We start from the raw sequence: 17041 nt of genomic DNA, 5'->3' as shown, positions 1-17041 counted from the left end.
AAATTAGTACAATTTCGGACAATGGGCGTGGCACCGCCCATTTTTAAATGAAGGTAATTTAAAAGTTTTGCAAGCTGTAATTTCGCAGTCGCTGAAGACATCACGATGACATTTGGCATGCACTTTACTCTTATTACTATATGTGTGCTAAATAAAAATTAACAAAATCGGATGACGAACCCGCCCACTTAAAAAAAAAATTTTTTTTTAAGTCAAATTTTAACAAAAAATGTAATATATTTACAGTATATAAGTAAACTATGTCAACATTCAACTCCAGTAATGATATGGTGCAACAAAATACAAAAATAAAAGAAAATTTCAAAATGGGCGTGGCTCCGCCCTTTTTCATTTAATTCGTCTATAATACTTTTAAGGCCATAAGTCGAACAAAAATTTACCAATCCGTGTGAAATTTGGTAGGTGCGTAGATCCTATGACGATAACTATTTTCTGTGAAAATGGGCGAAATCGGTTGAAGCAACGCAGTTTTTATACACAGTCGACCGTCTGTTCTTCCCCTCGGCCGTTAACAAGATAAATTGAGCAAAAATCCATATGTCTTTACTAAACTTAGTGCACGTACTTATCTGAACTCACTTTATCTTGGTATAAAAAATAGCCGAAATCCGACTATGACCACGCCCACTTTTTCGATATCGAAAATTACGAAAAATACAAAAATGCCATAATTCTGTACCAAATAAGAAAAAAGAGATGAAACACGGTAGTTGGATTGGTTTATTGACGCCAAATATAACTTTAGAAAAAACTTTGTAAAATGGGTGTGACACCTACCATATTAAGTAGAAGAAAATGAAAAAGTTCTGCAGGACGAAATCAAAAGCCCTTGGAATCTTGGCAGGAATACTGTTCGTGGTATGACATATATAACTAAATTAGCGGTACCCGACAGATGATGTTCTGGGTCATCCTGATCCACATTTTGGTCGATATCTCGAAAACGCCTTCATTAATACAACTAAGGGCCACTCCCTTTTAAAATCCTCATTAATACCTTTAATTTGATACTCATATCGTACAAACACATTTTAGAATCACCCCTGGTCCACCTGTATGGCGATATCTCGAAAAGGCGTCCACCTGTGGAACTAAGGATCACTCCCTCTTAAAATACTCTTTAATACCTTCCATTTGAAACCAGTTTCATACAAACACGTTCCAGGGTTACCCTAGGTTCATTTTGCTAAATGGTGATTTTCCCTTATTTTGTCTCCGAAGCTCTCAGCTGAGTATGTAATGTTCGGTTACACCCGAACTTAGCCTTCCTTACTTGTTTTAATTTTATCCACTCGCAGTGTTTTCAACTGACATATTTAACATTGTTATGTCCTACGAAATGGCTAATTGTGAAATTGGCCGTGCCTTTGATATATATTTTTACCGGCCAATAAATAACTCAATTTTGATTAACTAATTTTAATACATAGAGCTCAGACTTTCAATTTGCGTACCTGTCTCCTACTTGCTTTGAAGGGCGTTGTTATACCCTCCAGGGGGCACTACCTCAATAATCATGTGAAAGAATAAAGATGGCGAAGATATACTCTGCTGTCGCTTACAAACCAGGAAGCTTTCTAAGCTGTCCTGTACAGCTAATTTCGCGGGCAGTGATAATAAGTCAAGGATTAAACGTGAACGCTATTTGTGGTGATATTGCCCGTAGAATTGTGATTTGTGAGTGATTGTCTTCACGCACATAAGGAGCCATAGCAAAGTAATTAGGAAGCCCAAGTGGTTGCCTAAGGCACTCTTTGAGCATACTTGAAAATTGTTGTTTCAGTTAATGAGGATTCTGATAGTTTTCTAACCTATATGACGACTGAAGGCATTATCAAATGCTTAACTTTACTGGAGTAGGACAGGTTAATATTGCTTTCCTGTTGAACTGCTTTATTTAAGTTATATTTGTTAACATGCAATGGCCATGTACAGCTGCAACTACGAAATAGCAGCTGTTTTTATAAAACTTTAGTTGATGAAAATCATAAAAAATCAAAAAAAAATCGATAAAAAATGAAGCTATGCGCCCTACGTGTGGAAGCAAATTTAAAACGCACTTCAGAGAAATATTGTCAAAAATCAATACCATAGTTGGGGGTAGTGCACGTTTTGATTGCACTACACTTTCATAGGCATAAAAAAAAAATTTTAGTGCACACTATTTTTAATCCAGCTTATTGGTATTGTTGCCTTTCTCGATTACGGCCGAAAAAAAATTATTGCAATCGTTTCATTTGTTTACGGCCACTCAGCTGATTGAAAAAAAAAATACAATTGTTGGCAGTTTTCTCTGCCTCCACTCAAATGAGTGAAGAAAAATGTTTGTGCACTAAGCTGAAGCTCAAAATATTTTCACTTCCAGCTTTTAAATTTTATTGAAACATTTTTCAGCTTCACTACTACTAATGCTGAGTGAGGCTACTATTTTTTGGACGACCACTCAATTGGGTGTGAAAGCTGGTCCAACTCTGATCAATACGAATTTTGCAAAACCTATAACTTTGCCTTTGTTAGACCAAATATGATTGCGCTACAAAAGCGCATACTCATATAAATTCACATAACTCTTAATATATGTGACTCGGCCTATGAAAAGGTGGCTTGTGACTCAAAAAAGAAATTTCGAAAAACATAAGCCACCTTTTCATAGGCCGGGTGACATATAGTTAAAATTTTTGAAAACTTTTTTGAGATTAGTTTCATTAACAAAATTCGTGAACGTTTTTTATTAAATTATCGCAAAAAAAACTTAGTTTACGAAGCTTTTTAAAAAGAATTTGCAACTGCTATTTTCGTGTTCGCCACTGTATACAACGAACTTTTCCCATACGTATGTATATGGCATAACAATTCTCACGAAATGCGTCGCCTTCTATTTCCTTTTCATAAAATTACAGTTAAATGACACTTTTGAATAATAGCTTTGTACTTGCCTACATCTAACTATCCATGTTAGGGCTGTGGATTTTACTGTATTGCAAATACTTACATATATACATTCTCAAGTTAGCATTTCTTCCCTTTTCATAGCTCTACTTACATTTAAACATAAATATAGCCTGCGTGCATTTGTGAATTTATTATCACCAGGCAGCAAAACACTAAGTTTAGTAGTTATAAAAAAAGCCTAACTAAAATCAATGTAGTTCAAAACGAATCATACTCGCACCGACACAAATTCAAGCTACTGCCTTATAATATGCTCGATGCCATGGTGTCTTCCACGTGACCAGAACACTTATCCACTATGCCCGGCGGCATTTAATTATTTTCTAAAATACTACAATATATCCAAAAAATGTTTCACCGAATTTGATTTGAACTAGTTCGAGACTAGTTCATTTCTGTGAATAATCTGACAATGAAAAATACCTGTTGCTGCATTCCCGTAACAAACTGCTAAAAAATATTATTACGAATGGTTTGATGGCTTTTCAGATTGCTTACTATCACCTCCTTTCCCTGTACTGTCAAAGAAATAACCACAAAAATTGTGTAAAAATAGCTAGTTTTATTCACAACCAATAATATTGGTAATAATTCATATTCAACTGTGGTTTTACCGACAATCCGCTTAAAATAAAACTGATTGCAAGCCCTTGCTGTAAACTGTATTTTATAGTCTGTCTGAGAATATTTTGTGGTGTGGTTAAGACTCTAAATGAGAACAAGGCGAAGTTCAAGAAATAATTGGCACATTCGCGCCAATGTTACTGCTGATGGATATAAATTCGGGACTGTAAAGGATTTCGTCTATTTAGCAGCCAGCATTAACAGCAAAGACAATGTGAGCTTAGAAATCAAACGGATAATATCTCTTGGCAACAAGTGCTACTTTGGACGGAGTAGGCAATTGAAAAGTAAACTACTCTATCGATATCTTGATGTATGACTCGGAATCATAGATGTAGTTGCGAGATAATGAGGTGTGGTTATTGGACTGCTCAAGAGAAATGTTCACCAGAAAGTTTATGATCCTGTCCGCGATGCCGACAACGAGTACCGAAGCAGGTATTAAGATGAGCTCCATAACTTTTACGCAGATATGACGATAATGCAGCGATGTGTTATGCGAATAGACGAAGACTCTCCAGCCAAAAAAGTATTTCAGTCGACAGGAAAGGCAGTTGAAGGAAAACTTGGTTCTCTCAACTGCCGACAGTTATCTCGAAATATGGATAGCTGCCGTGACTTGTTACGAAACGGCCAAATAGCTAAGGCGGCTAAGCGCCAAAAATGATATACTCCTCATATACCTCTTGTTATCTATTCACATTATGGCTATCTGTATTCCTCTTGAGAATGCATACATTTCCTTGTGTATATTAAAATAGTGGGTTATACGGTCTATGAACTTTGTTTTTTTCTAATTTCCTCGTTTTCTATGTATAATAATTTAATGTAATATAGCTTGTGAAATATGTATACATTTTACAAAAATAACATTGGTCTTGAAGACAACAAATTAATATAATAACTAATTATTTACAGGCCAGTAAAACCAAACATAATACGACTAAGTGACCTTAATTTTAAATTTTTATTTCTCTTAGACTTTGGAAATTTGTTAAACAATGATAATGTTGTTAACGACTTAGAAAGAAATTGTAAGAACTTGGGTGAATTTTATAATACAGATTTCGATGGAACAGAACTTTTGTCGAAATATGTGACTACAAAATATTACTTCGCTGTAGAAGAGAAAATGAACCTAAAACTCCTTTAGAATTACTTACTTTTATAAACTCGTATGGAGAAGATATTTTCCCAAACTTGCGAGTGGCACTGCAAATATTATTGACTATCCCAGTATCAAGTGCTAGCTGCGAACGTTCAATCAGCAAATTAAAACTGATTTTGACATATTTACGATCAACAATGGGGCGAGGTCACCTAAGTGACCTAACAGTTTTAATTGTGGAAAAAGAAAAATCTGAAATGAAAAATTGGAATTGAAAAAAAAAAATATTTTGCCCCGGACGCAAGAAAACCTCACGACGCTACTGATAGAAATGTCATTTTAAAAAGCTGTTTAAATATTTTGTATTTTTCATCATTAGGGGCATTGAAGTTTTAATTAGGCCTTCTAATTTCTATAGAATTATCATTTAAAAAAGTTGTATAAATATTTTGTCTTTTTCATCATTAGGGGCATTGACATTTTAATTAGGCACTTTTAACCAAAAATTTACTCAAGGTTAAATGGGTTGAGCGCAAAAAAATAAAAATTTTCCGTTCTATAGATTGCTTTAATTCAAATGAGGAAGTATTTTTAATATCGAAATTGCTGGAATCTAGAAGAAATACGTACAAGATTTACACGACTAAATGACTAATTACACAAGTTTACAAATTCAGGTCAACTTTTGGATCTGAGCAGATAAGAACGATTCTTAACTATATTTGTTATGCGAATTCAGTTTTTTAAGATTGATTCTAGTTTCCGAGTTCTCGCATTATAGCACCATAGTGGCACTGCTTGATAAGTCATTTCAACTGTAACTGTAAAATAATATAAGTGATTAGAGCAAATAAAAATGCAGAGACAGTGTTGCAAAGTTGATTTAAAATGTTTTTGTTGTTTCTTATGCTTGTGGGATAGTCGCGCAACTGAACAGCATTATGTGAGAAAAGAATGGCAAAGTCGTACTCAATATGAGCCTGGACAGCGAAGCCACTTGTAAATCCACAAGACGTTTTCCTGCCACCTCTTCACATAAAATTAGGCCTTATAAAGAACTTCGTCAAAGCATTAAACCGTGAAGGACCGGCTTTTCAGTACTTAGTCAAGTTGTTTACTAAATTGTCATATGCAGAAATCAAAGAAGGAATATTTTTCGGACCTGATATTAGAAAATTAATGGCTGATAAAAAATTTGCAAAATGTTTAACGCCCGATGAAGCAGCCGCATGGGCATCTTTTCAAAATATCGTTCACCACTTTCTTGGTAATCAAAAATCCCCTAATTTTAAGGAAATTATTGGCGATATGTTGGAAAATTATCGAAAAATTGGAGCTAGAATGTCTCTAAAGATGCATTTTCTGCATTCCCATCTCGATTTTTTCCCCGAAAACTGGGGTGATATGAGCGACGAACAAGAAGAGCGGCTACACGAAGATCGAGCCAACATTGAAAGACGATACCAAGGATTTTGGGATGAAGGCATGATGAGCGACTCTTTTTGGACTCTAATACGCGAAAGAGATACTAAACAATACAAAAGGCAAAGTTACACCAATCTTCATTTCTAATTTATTACTTTTAATTTAACAAAATGAATATTATTTGACAAAAATCTTTAAAAATGAATTTATTGACTGTATTAAAAACTAGAATCAATCTTAAAAAACGGAATGAAGAATTGGATTCAGCGTCATAAATTGTCTTAAAAACCACTTTTAGTTGCCTAGATCCAAAACCGTGTATACTTGTGTTATTATATTAATTTGTTGCCTTCAAGACCAAGTATGTTATTTTTGTTAATGAGTATGAGTTAGTTTTATAATACACTGTATGGTTAACATTGTTGTAGAGCCTGATTAAAGATAAATAATTAACTTCTTAATAGTTGAGGTTGAGGTTGTTAGGTAAGTAAGTAGTATACGACTAGTTGGTTCCGCTGCAGGTACCATATTTATAAATGTATAACAACTCTCCCTAATCTAAGTGTGTCATGACAATTATTTGAATATGCATGCAAATGCGTCAATGGTAGGTTCAAGTAAATATTAGTATAATATGTTCATTTATTAGGCCAACTTTCCATGCAAGTATATACACACATCCATAGATAAATATCTACAGACATGCAATATGCATGCAACATAGACGTTCATAAGTATATAAAAACATTTGCACTATTAAATTTCTGTGGGAAAGTGGGCATAAGTGCAATATTATATAATAATTACACTGCAATAATTGATAACATATTGTGACGAATATTAGCAACACTAAGGGATACTATCATCTCTAAGCCGATGCTAAGCAGTGACTTGTATGCACATCAATAGATCAATCATTATGTCAACACATATTTACGTTCACGCAGCCGAGAGGAGGCGCACAAACACATACAGATATCTTATCTGAGATGCTGCCAAAGGTATGCAATTATAATTGTGGAAGTGTCGCTCACAAATACACGCGCATATGAGAAGCTATACACGTGCATCTGTAGTTATAATTATATAGCAGTAACTAAGTAAATTCTGGAAGAGCCTAGAAGTATGCAAAAGAGAAATCACCGAGTATAAAAGGCCCCAACAGTAGAGGCGCGACAATCGGTTTCATTTAAGCAAGGTATTGGTTGTGAAGTATCAGTGTTATTGTGAAGTACTTTAACAAATGCCATTTTGCATTATTAAATATTGGAGTTATTTATTCAACAGTTTAGTGATACGAACGTTAGTAGAAGGTTGCAAGTAAGCAGAATTGCAGTAAATTCGTTACAATATTATTACTTTGACTTCACGCAACTACTCTCTCCGTGCTCACATCACATAGATTTAATTAGTGCATAGCGCTAACCGAAGTTTGCTTAACGACCAAACTGAAAAATATTATTAAAAGCGGAACGAGTGTCATAAAATAACTCCGCCCTTTGGCAAATGCTAGTAGGGTCTAGGACCTGAGTGAATGTCGTACACAGTCTTACTGAGATATCATATGATCCAAAACAGTAATACTTCAATACTGAACATCCCATCTCATAAATTTATTGATAAAAGACTACTTCAGCTTTAGGTATAATGAACTTGTGTTAAGTAAGGGTTTTATTGAATAATCTCTGAAGTAAGCCATTACTAAATACCGACGATCTTTTTCAAATGATCTCAGAGACGAGAGCCAATCAATTGTGGCAAACACCTAAGTAATTCTAACCGATTTTTAGGCTACGAAAAACTTAAGAGATTAATATAGATGTAAAAATATGTAGTAAAATAATTGTATTTCCAGACACTTTGGGAACTTTGGCAGTTCTTCTTGGTAAAGTTTGAATTCACACTATCTACGGCTGGTAGTAGAATAAATCCAATCTAGAGCAACAGTAGCTATAACAAGTAAGGAAGGTTAAGTTCGGGTGTAACCGAACATTACATACTCAGTTGAGAGCTGTAGAAACCATGTAGAAAAATGAACCGAGGGAAACCCTGGAATGTGTTTGTATGACATGTGTATCAAATGAAAGGTATTAAAGAGTATTTTATGAGGGAGTGGGCCATAGTTCTATAGGTGGACGCCATTTAGGGATATAGCCATAAAGGTGGATCAGGGTTGACTCTAGAAAGCGTTTGTACGATATGGGTATCAAATGAAAGGTATTAATGAGTATTTTAAAAGGGCGTGGACCTAAGTACTATAGATGGACGCCTTTTCGAGATATCGCCGTAAAGATGGACCAGGGGTGACTCTAGAATGCGTTTGTACGATATGGGTATCAAATGAAAGGTGTTAATGAGCATTTTAAAAGGGAGTAATCCTTAGTTCTATAGGTGGACCCCTTTTCGAGATATCGCCATATAGGTGGACCAGGGGTGACTCTAGAATTCGTTTGTGCAATATGGGTATCAAACGAAAGGAGTTAATGAGTATTTTAAGAGGGAGTGGGCCTTAGTTCTATAGGTGGACGCCTTTTCGAGATATCGCCATAAAGATGGACCAGGTGTGACTCTAGAATGCGTTTGTACGATATGGGTATCAAATGAAAGGTGTTAATGAGTATTTTAAAAGGGAGTAATCCTTAGTTCCATAGGTGGACGCCGTTTCGAGATTTCGCCATAAAGGTGGCTCAGGGGTGACCCTAGAATTCGTTTGTGCAATATTGGTATCAAACGAAAGGAGTTAATGAGTATTTTAAGAGGGAGTGGGCCTTTTTGGACCAGGGGTGACTCTAAACTTTGTTTGTACGATATCGGTATCAAATGAAAGGTGTTAATGAGTATTTTTAAAAGGGAGTGGGCCTTCGTTCTATAGGTGTTCGCCTTTTCGAAATATCGCCATAAAGGTGGACCAGGGGTGACTCTAGAATGAGTTTGTACGATATGGGTATCAAATTAAAGGTATTAATGAGAGTTTTAAAAGGGAGTGGTGGTAGTTGTATATGTGAAAGCGTTTTCCAGATATCGACCAAAATGTGGTCAGGGTGACCCAGAACATCATCTTTTGGATACCGCTAATTTATTTATATATGTAATACCTGCCAAGATTTTAAGGGTTTTTTATTTCGCCCTGCAGAACTTTTTCATTTTCTTCTACTTAATATGGTAGGTGTCACAACCATTTTATAAAGTTTTTTCTAAAGTTATATTTCGCATCAATAAAACAATCCAATTACCTTACCATATTTCATCCCTTTTTTCGTATTTGGTATAGAATTATGGCATTTTTTCATTTTTCGTAATTTTCGATATGGAAAAAGTGGGCGTGGTCATAGTCGGGTTTCGTTCATTATCCATTCCATGACAAAGTGAGTTCAGATAAGTACGTGAACTAAGTTTAGTAAAGATATATCGATTTTTGCTCAAGTTATCGTGTTAACGGCCATGCGGAAGGACAGACGGACGACTGTGTATAAAAACTGGGCGTGGCATCAACCGATTTCGCCCATTTTCACAGAAAACAGTTAACGCCATAAAATCTATGCCCCTACCAAATTTCAAAAGGATTGGTTAATTTTTGTTCGACTTATGGCGTTAAAAGTATCCTAGACAAATTAAATGAAAAAGGGCGGAGCCACGCCCATTTTTAAATTTTCTTTTATTTTTGTATTTTGTTGCACCATATCATTACTGGAGTTGAATCTTGACATAATTTACTTATATACTGTAAAGATATTAAATTTTTTGTTAAAATTTTACTTTAAAAAAATTTTTTTTTTAAAAGTGGGCGTGGTCCTTCTCCGATTTTGCTAATTTTTATTAAGCGTACATATAGTAATAAGAGTAACGTTCCTGCCAAATTTCATCATGATATCTTCAACGACTGCCAAATTACAGCTTGCAAAAGTTTTAAATTACCTTCTTTTAAAAGTGGGCGGTGCCACGCCCATTGTTAAAAATTTTACTAATTTTCTATTTTGCGTCATAAGTTCAACTCATCTACCAAGTTTCGTCGCTTTATCGGTCTTTTGTAATTAATTATCGCACTTTTTCGGTTTTTCGAAATTTTCGATATCGAAAAAGTGGGCGTGGTTATAGTCCAATATCGTTCATTTTAAATAGCGATCTGAGATGAGTGCTCAGGAACCTACATACCAAATTTCATCAAGATACCTCAAAATTTACTCAAGTTATCGTGTTAACGGACGGACGGACGGACGGACGGACGGATATGGCTCAATCAAATTTTTTTTCGATCCTGATTATTTTGATATATGGAAGTCTATATCTATCTCGATTCCTTTATATATGTACAACCAACCGTTATCCAATCAAACTTAATATACTCTGTAAGCTCTGCTCAACTGAGTATAAAAAAATGAAGATATTGTAGGCCTAGCTTCACTTCAGGAGCTATAAGTAAGCAATAATAACGTTGGCCGAATGTTCCAAAACATCCATTAGGTTGCCACTTTCATAAACTGCTGAGTTTATTCTGGCTTGTTTTACAAACCTTCAGAGCGACAGTGATTTCCAAGACATCGTGAAAACCCTTTCGCGACGAAAAAGGGAAAGAATCAAGTCAAGAGCTCAATTAATTTAATTTGTTGCTGGGTTACCAAAAATGCTAATAGGTAAGCATTAAGCATTTGTTATGCATACCAAGGTCACTGAATGCATGTTGGTTGGTAATGCACTTTTAGGTCACTTCATTTTTAATGCATTGTGTGGCAATTTGCGACAATATTCTTAGAATAATTTGCACCGCGACAAATAAGGGCTACTAAACTTGGTTTAGTAGGTTTTCATTTTCTGGGTACAAACAATAACCGCCAAATGGGCTTAAGAAACAACATTTCGGTTTGGTATTTTCCATAGGAATACATTTATTTTTGTTTTGAGCATTGTAAAGGAAAATGCCTAATGTACCATAATTGCTGCTGTCACAGCAATCGTGTGTTCATGCTCTAAAATTGACCGCTTTTGGAAGCGTCGCCTCTCACCCCAAGGCCGCTTTCGCATAACTTCATAACTTCATAGGAGTCCAAAGCCTATCATCAATCACATCACCTAATTGAACCGCAAAGCTCCAAGAAAAACCATTGAAAAGCTTTGGTTAAATCAAATTCGTCTACTATAAAATTGGCATATGTTCAATCTAGTTTTCTGCGATTTTGGAGTTCATTGAATATTTTCGCAAACATTTGGTTTGGATCATGGCTAAGGTTATAGAGAACTTCACTTTGATACAGATCATGATGATTAGGTTTCGAAACTAGACAATAAATACCTTATCTTATCTTTTAGGTGGACTTATAAAAGCATATCTAGCCAGGCTCCTTAACGTTAGGATACATTCTAAAAACCGTCCAATTTTGCCATCAGCTACTGGCTCCGGTATTACCTGAAGCCAGTATAGCTTAGATTGTTAATTTTTCTGGAACCGTGGAGAGGAGGATCTGGCGACCACAAGTTTCTCATGGAACTATGGAGTGGGGGTGGAATGGTCTAGAAGGTTTAATGTGCTCACATTAAATTGTTCCCGAGATGGCTGGGCTTGTGCCTTAATGGTGTTTGTTACCGGAACGTACTGGATCATCCTGCAAAGCACCATCAACATCGAAAATACTCTCAAAAATCTTCAAGGAGTGCAATTATCGCTACAACAACAAAAAACAACAACAGCAACCAAAATGTATAGTATTATGGACTTTCCATGAGGAAATTTTATTTTTGACCAACAGGATTGAATAACCGTTTCGCTGGACTATGTTGATGTCTACGTAAAGCTCGTTTAGCTCATCATTTACTCTTCTTCGGTACTCTCCGTCGCCAACTCGTAGAGGCTCGTTAATCTTGCTAAGGAATTCTCTCTCGAATACTCCAAGTTGTATTGTTGCCATGGTCCACGCTTCTGTATCATATGGCAGGACGCAATTATATCTAAAATCCAGAGCCGTAATAACATCTCGTAATAACAATCTCCTCTGAAGCACTTATTGTAAAGATGAAGAGACGCTCATTACCACTTACAAAGTAATTGGCCAGCCGCTTGCATGCTCCACACCCCCGATATGGTCGCCGAGCCTAAGGGTTACTCACTGAAAGAAACAATAGGCCTGCCAAAACACCGCCCTCAGAACTGCTGTGAGCATCTGTTTGAAGAGGCCCCACCTCTCAGGGACTTAGAAAATTATCTCCGCAAGCGTTGCGAAGAAACACGATACATGAGAACTCAGCCGTACGTGAAAGTAAAGCACAAAGAAGTCCCCAGTGGTATCCACAAAAAGGAGTCGGACCTCTATGCCAGTAATTGTATGGCGAACCCCGTTCTTAGAGTCAAATACACTGAACTCGCAGTAGAAGAAACCTCTCCATGGAAACGCGCGTCACTCTAGATCAACTTCGATCGGGATACTGTAATAGGTTAAACTCTTACATATCCAGAACCAACCCCGACTCAAATAATATATGTCCTGCTTGTATCGTGCCCCCACATGACAGCAACCATCTTTTCAACTACAATTTCGAATCAACGCCTCTAACACCCCTTCTTCTCTGGTCCACCATGTGGAAGCTGCAAGTTTCCTTAGACTCCCGTTAGGAGGTATTAATGATAATGTGTGAGTAGCCGCAGCTATTGAATGTGACGAAGCACTGCTACAACAACAACAATAACAACGGGTACGATGAGTGACTTGTAGAGCATGATTTTCGTTTGTAGAGAGAGGAATTTACTTTTCAATTGCCTTCGTAGAGCAAAGTAGAATTTATTGGTAAGTGTGATTCTTTACAGGATTTCAGTGCTGATGTTGTTTCTTGCATTAATACTGGTTCCCTAATTAACGTTGTCTTTGGGATACGGGATAACTTACTTATTTACATGATTGGCCCAGCGCGCAACCCTCACAGCGGGGATTAAAATAATATTTGCACGTTTACATAGCGAGCCGCTTAATCCAATACAGATGCCCGCTTGCAGCCGCACCTCGTGGTAGACAGACGCTTCCGATAAATGATCCACCAGCTAGCCCTTAAACCGAGTATGTGGCTAATATTGGCAGTGGTACAACAATTTTAGATTCCAAAATATCTTAGCTCGTTTTCCCGGTATTTTGTAATGAAACCGCATACATGCATATGTTTTGGTTTTACAAACTCCACAACGTTTCAAATATCTTTATCATATTTATAAAATACTAGCAGACCCGGCAGACGTTGTTCTGCACTAAATTTGGCCTATCTGCATACATTTCAATAAGCTTTTTCCATCTAACTCTGCTCTACCCTCTACACTTTTTCCTAATCTTTTTATTCACTCCTCCCTCCGTCTTTTTCGATTCATCTCGATCTTCGTCTCATTCTATCTCTTTCTCAGATTCCTTCTCTCTTTTCTCTTCTCTCAAGTTTTTCTCCTTCTTCTTCAACTCTTATTGCCAGTCCCAGATGGTATGTATTTTGTTCCAGTCCAATTCCGAGTCTCAGTCCCAGTCCTACTCCGAGCCTCAGTCTCAGTCGCAGTCCTAGTCCTAGTCCCAGTCCGTCTCTGGTATACTTCCCGGAAAAAAGCATCGTAAATACTAATATAGGCAAATTTATATACGAAATTTCAGGCAAATCGAATAGGACGTATGTAAATAGGTATGCGGGTATTATTAATTATTGCCTTTATTTCGGCTTCGCACGCATATTTATCAGTTTTGCCAGGTTTATGCGACTAAATCGAATATCACAATGAACTTTAGAGCTCTCAGCAACAGCTTTCATTTCATATCCACATTTGAATACACACACATTCTAGGTGTATCCGGGTCCATGTTTTGGCCTATATCTCGAGACCGTAGTCACCCAGCGGTGTAAAACTTACTCTGTACTAAAGCATACATCAACAGCTTCCATTTGATACCCATAATGTAAAAACACATTCTAGGGGTACCCTGGTCCACGTTTTGGGCTATATCTCGAGAGCCTAGCCTCTCAGTTGTATGAAAATTATCCTGTACTATAGCATTCATCAACAGCTTTCATTTGAAATCCATATTGTATAAACACATTCTAGGGGTACACGGGTCCACGTTTTGGGCTATATCTCGAGACCCTAGCCTCCCAGGGGTATGAAAATTATCCTGTACTATAGCACTCATCAACAGCTTTCATTTGATATTCATATTGTATAAACACATTCTATGGGTACCCGGGTCCACTTTTTGGGCTATATCTTGAGACCCTAGCCTCCCAGTTGTATGAAAATTATCCTGTACTATAGCATTCATCAACAGCTTTCATTTGAAATCCATATTGTATAAATACATTCTAGGCGTACCCGGGTCCACGTTTTGGGCTATATCTTGAGACCCTAGCCTCTCAGTTGTATGAAAATTATCCTGTACTATAGCACTCATCAACAGCTTTCATTTGATATCCATATTGTATAAACACATTCTAGGGGTACCCGGGTCCACGTTTTGGGCTATATCTCGAGACCCTAGCCTCCCAGGGGTATGAAAATTATCCTGTACTATAGCATTCATCAACATCTTTCATTTGAAATCCATATTGTATAAACACATTCTAGGGGTACCCGGGTCCACGTTTTGATCTCAAGAACCTAGGCACGTAGCGAAAAAAAAGGTAAACGTTTGCCGATAATCGGACCTACCCAATATGCTCACAAAATTTTATGAGAATCGGTTCAGCCGTTTCGGAGGAGTTAAGCCTCTAACACCGTGACAGAAGAATTTTATATATTAGATTAAGTATTAAAATCTTGCCGCCCTTCCCCCAATATTAAAATGATTTACTTACAACAATTTTTTTGTTCATTTGAAAATGCGATATAAAAATTCAAGTCACGCAATGTTTACGTGCATAAAACACTGTTGGGGATTTCTTTGCCAATAATTGCTTTGGTCATAGATATGCCGTAGGAAAAACTTTGCAGCAAAGCAGTATCAGTAAAATGTATATGTGGGTATGTTGTTCGTGTTGTAGCAGGGTGGAATTTTTTCAAAAATGCGTGGACTGTGGTATGCTAGTCAATGAGAAATGTCTGATATCAATATAGATGGGAAGGAAGTATTGCCTCTTAATACGTGAATACCACTCATACGCCATGTCAAATACTTTCCAGTCAGAATACATACTGTGGCGAATATTAGCAGTTCGGTATGCCCCTATGCTGCTAGTAAATAAATGCACAACAAACGCAAAGCAAGCTAAGAGAATATTTCACACACATGTGTACGGAAAACAAGTACTGTTATATATACATGTACTTAACCAAAGCCAATAAGTGAAACAGACACGAGAAATAAATAAACAACTTTTCGATACGGCTGTGCGCGAAATGTATAGACCCTGAGAGAAATAGGTGAACGAGGCGTAGGCAGTATAAAAGAAGCGTAGGCCAAGGGATGACCAATCAATTTGATTTTAACATGCTATAAGTGAAATACGCGACTAATTTAATTTTGAAGTGCTACTACTATAGTAGTGTTGTAAATAAAGAAAATTTTGCTATACTGAATATTTGAATGATTTATTCGACAGTTCGGTGATTCGAGCGATAACAGAACATGCCAAATTAGCGCGATTTCTTTAAATTTGTAACAGTACAAATTGTACATTTTTTCACTATTTTCGTCTTCAACGAACAACAAACAATAACTCTATCAAATCCACTTATCCATAAAAAGTAAAAATTGTTTATAAAGCTCTCATAATTGAAAATTCGTAATGAAATATCATTTTGAAAATGTAAAGGCTTAGTCCTTTCCCATTAATGAACCTTTTGGTTGATGGCGATGGGGTTTTAAATTTTTATGTATATTTAAAAATATTTTTTTTTTGCTTATTTTTCTCAAATTTAAAATTTTGTATTTCTATTACTAGAACGATAAGTTCTTCGGAATTTTCCACTTTTCATAGCTGTTGAATCAACCTTGTTGATTCTGAATTGCTGTTTAAACAGCCAAATCGACAAAAAAAATGTAATCATACGTAAGCCTTAACTCTTTTAACTTAATAAATATCAATGTCGTCATAAGAATACAAATGAAACATTTTAAAATAACAGATTTTCGTCACTATAAGCATACCAGCGAAGACTTCTAATATGACAGAGGTCAGCGCTAAAGTGGTGAGCGCCGTGAGTGTAGGTTTCTATTAAAACTAGCTGATATAGTCCGTGATATTGACTGTTACTGGCTGTTGAAATAACCAATAAAATCAGTACTTTTAACAGAAATATCAGTTTCATTGATTTAGAGTCTGTAGTTTTCACAGATTGTTAACTTAAGACCAACAGTTTCTATTCTATTAAAGTAATTAAACAAATTTGTTCTCTTGACAAAAAACTCGACCGAATTACGAAATGTCTTTAATTAGCGTTATTTATTTCGATGTAGAAGTGTGGCTACAAATCAGTAAATTCAAAGAGATTACACCCACAGCTTAACTTTGATGCAGGAACAAAAACAAAAAGCTTTTATTAAATATATAAAACAAGGAACGCCACCCAAAGCAATGCGAATGCGGTTCAAGGTTCACGGTGGGCTCAGTTTTCAACTGAGTGATGTGCTTAAATCCACGGTTGCTCTATTCTGGTAACAATTATGATGCAAAATCCGTTTCCCTAGAAACACGTTATGTTATACCGACCGCGAATTTAGGGTAACCTGTTTTACTTTACTTTGTAGCATGCATCCAAAAAATGTTTCAGAAGTGTAATCCTCTCTAAAAAATGGTATATTCAAGTATGCGCTCTTGAACCATTTAGATGCAGTAACCTGCTTTCCTTTTTCGCTAATTAGATTATTTTATATAATCCAACATGAATGTCATGATGTGAAATGCTCTCGCTGAGTGCATAGTTGAAGGTTTGGTTCACAGCGAACAAACACACAAACTGTTTTT

General features: G+C 36.3%; 1 protein-coding gene across 1 annotated transcript in view; it reads left to right on the top strand.

The window, feature by feature from the left end:
- Window positions 1-6544: 6544 nt before the first annotated feature.
- LOC137252150 (GTP-binding protein Rhes) overlaps window positions 6545-17041 on the top strand; it is a 235748-nt gene continuing 225251 nt past the window's right edge. The window contains exon 1 of the mRNA XM_067787475.1: window positions 6545-6613. The gene's annotated coding sequence lies outside the window, so the exon portion shown is untranslated. The remainder of the gene's footprint in view (window positions 6614-17041) is intronic.

Source organism: Eurosta solidaginis, chromosome 5 (genome assembly GCF_040869045.1).
Source record: "Eurosta solidaginis isolate ZX-2024a chromosome 5, ASM4086904v1, whole genome shotgun sequence".
Classification (NCBI taxonomy): Eukaryota; Metazoa; Arthropoda; class Insecta; order Diptera; family Tephritidae; genus Eurosta; species Eurosta solidaginis.
This window is presented reverse-complemented; position numbering and strand designations above follow the sequence as displayed.